Genomic DNA, 3,611 nt, shown 5'->3' on the forward strand with positions numbered 1-3,611 from the left:
GGAATACGAAATATGGTAAGGTACCAAATACTTAAGTGATTTTGGCATATTATGAGATATGGGCAAAATGCACTTAAGTGGGCTTTTTAGCTTGAAGCCCAGACAAGTGGTTCTATAAATAGAACCCCTTGGGTAGAAGCATTATCACTCCACTCAAACTGAAATTCAAGTAGAGACTTGGAATTTCGTTTCCCTCTTTCTCTCACTCAAAGCCTTCATTCATAACAGCTAGCACTGCGATTGAAGGAATCCGTTCGTGTGGACTGAGTAGAGACGTTGTCATCGTTCAATGTTCGTGATCGCCCCGTCGATCTGTATCAAAGGTTTTGATCATTATCAGAGATCTGCACCAAAGGTTTGAATCGCCACAAGAGGTAACGATTCTATCACTGATCATGCCCATGCGTAAGGATCACTAAATGGAGAAAATTTTAAATTCCGCTGCGCCTTGGATGGCAATTCTCCTTCACACTCAAGGATCAAGCAAAACACACCACACAAAGGTCATGGTATGGATCAAGTCATCCTTAATATCAATCATCTATTTTGGTGGATTATGGTTTACACCTTATCAACACCCAAGTTCCATTGATATTAAGGATATACGAGAATAGATCAACCATGAATCAAGGGTTTGTTGCAAGTCACGAGCATGGGGTCTCGGTTAAGAACCACCCAAAGGGAGTGTACTATGGTTAAACCTGACAATCATTTTCTAAAAGAGGTTGTCGCATCGCGCGAAAAACCGGCGGGAAAACATGAACAACAGAGCCGCCACCGTGCGTTATTTATCCCAAAAGAGGGAAAGGAAACGCTCAGAGTAAACCTAGGAAAGAACATGGTCTCGCGACCAAAGAGAATGGGTTCGGGAGTCGGTTATGCGAAGGGAAGGTATTAGCACCCCTACGCATCCGTAGTACTCTACGGGATCCACGCACAAAAGGAAGGAATATTGGTTGCTAAACACTGCTCAAACTCACACACACTGGCCGAAAGAGACACAAGAAAACTGACTGAAACTGACTCGGCAGGATGTCGCATCCTGGGCCTACTTAGTCTATCAGGCATAGACATCAGAGTCGAAGTAGTTCGGACTGGGGAGACGACACATGCTCGCTAGGATGTCGCATCCTATGCATACGTATCTTCTCGGACGAGAGAAGAATCAGAGCATTCGTAGCTCGACTGACACGCACACAGACAAACAAGACACAGGCAAAGGCAAACGTGGAGCCCGACTGCCAATCACTGGACTTATGTCAGCATCCGTACCTAAAACACACGCAAGAAGGCAAACATGGAGCCTGAATACCAATTGCTGGACTTACATCAGCATCCGAACCAAACACACGCACACTGGAACCCAAATGCCACTCGATGGACTTACATCAGCTTCCAAGCACACAACAACACAACAAGTTAATAGGGAGTCGGGGACTCGAGCCTATAACTGTCAGACAACACACACAAAAAGAAAAAGGGCGCCCGGAGAGATCAGCTCAATCTCCTGCCTACATACTTCATCTGGTATGAAGATCAGGGCGATGTAGTTCCCCTACAGAGGGATAAAGGACTAGCCTAACCAGATAACAGAGGGAGACACAACTAGGGAGACTACGACTCGAGCCTAGATGTTATCATGCAAATTCGTCCCTAAGTTAAGGTTTCTAGCTAACTGGCACAGGGAGCCAGCCTATCCTAATCATGACTTGCACAGGGAGCAAGCCACACACACACTTAACTTGCACAGGAAGCAAGCCAAGCAAAACCTAACTTGCACAGGAAGCAAGTCTAAACTAATCCTAACTTGCACAGGAAGCAAGTCAAACAATCCTAACTTGCACAGGAAGCACACGCTATACACAAACAAGTGGCTCAAACAAGGGTTAGGTTTTAGTCGAGGGGTCATATCAACCTCAACAAACAAACCTCTGGAATGGGGTGAGTGTTGCTCTTAACCTTGCCATTGAGGGGCTAAGGTGAAGCAGATGAAAGGAGATGAGGGGTGTGCCTCATTGCTTCTATCCCTGACCTGGGAGAGCATTTGACAAGAATGTGTGGGTTCAGAACGTGGGAACCCTTCTACACATTTAAAACTGACTCAACTGTACAATTGTACAAGATCTTGGGTTTGTATCTGCAATGCATCAACACAGTGGTGTGAGCAAAGCAGATGACACACTGAATAGTGGGGGATAGATTGCATATCCCTACCTTCCACCAATTGCCTCTTCACTTAGGAGGACTTTTGACTCTATGCAAGGGCAAAAGTAAACAGTCACAAACATTGCCTCTTAAGGAGGACTTCAGACAGTTGCCTGGCCAAGTAACAGGCCAGGTCTTCCAGACTACATGAAGTAAAAGAGACATACCTCAATGCAAATTGCTTATACAAGCAAAGCAAAGAAAAAAGTTCACAAGGAACTAAAAGCAACTAAAGTACCTGAAATCAGTCAAGCACAGTTAGTATACAAGTCAGAGTTAAATCAAAATGAAACAGACATCAACCAGTCAACACAAGCAAGTGAATGTGCAAGGCACAAGGCTTAAGGCATGTGAGCCAAGCCACCTACAAAACAAACAAGTTAGACAATGATATTCAAGCAAGCTCAATCAAATTGTAATGATCTCTTTGAAGCATTTGTAGCTTAACCTGAAAACATAAGCTCAAAAGTGAGTACCAGGACCACTAGGGCAAGCCTAGGGTCAAAAATAAATGAGAAAGTCAAAACAGCAAGGGATATCCAATCAAAGTCAAGTTTAAACATTCAAGAAACAAACTCAATTGGGTTCACATTCATATCAATCACTATCATCATTTCATGAACCATTTAGGTCAAAGTATGGCAAACAGAAGCTCATAGAAGTCAACAGCAAGACTTGCATCAAAAGCAAACTAAAACATTTCCAAAAATCACCAAATAAAACATGGTCAATCCTAACACATAGCATGGTAAGCATGTCAAATTTCATCTCATTTGGATGAGAGGAAGGCAGTAAATGAAAATCATGAAGTCAACATAATTTCAAGTATGCACAATGAAGGACAACAAACATGGGTCAACTTCAAAAAATCATATCAAATTGAAAACAGATGAGAAATGAATGAGATTAACACCAATGCAAAGCTCAAGATGTCTAGTTATCACATATGAAATTTCATGATCATTCAATATGGTATGAGGATTTCACAAAGGATTTGGCATCATGTATCACACAAAGTCAACAATTGACTAGGCAGGGAAGAAAATTCTCAAATAAATGGAAAACAGCATGATTAAATCCAAGAAAATTCACACACAAACTAGACATGTAAGAGATCATTCATGCCAAATTTCAAGTTATTTGAAGGCCAGGAGACATGTGAACAAAAATCATGAATTTGCATAACATTGGTGTGACACAAATTGTCACACCCTAGTTCAAAAATTCATATCTAGCAAACCACAAATGATAAATGCATAAACTCTACATCAAAACAAAGATGAGTGAGTCTAGTTTCACCACAAAAAATTTCAGGGGCAATGGATACATTCTCATTATTTCACAAACGTATTGGCACAAGGTATCAAATGTGCATACATGTTAGGAAAACAATTACCAATTAAAAT

This window comes from Lathyrus oleraceus, chromosome 1, assembly GCF_024323335.1.
Source record: "Lathyrus oleraceus cultivar Zhongwan6 chromosome 1, CAAS_Psat_ZW6_1.0, whole genome shotgun sequence".
Lineage (NCBI taxonomy): Eukaryota > Viridiplantae > Streptophyta > Magnoliopsida > Fabales > Fabaceae > Lathyrus > Lathyrus oleraceus.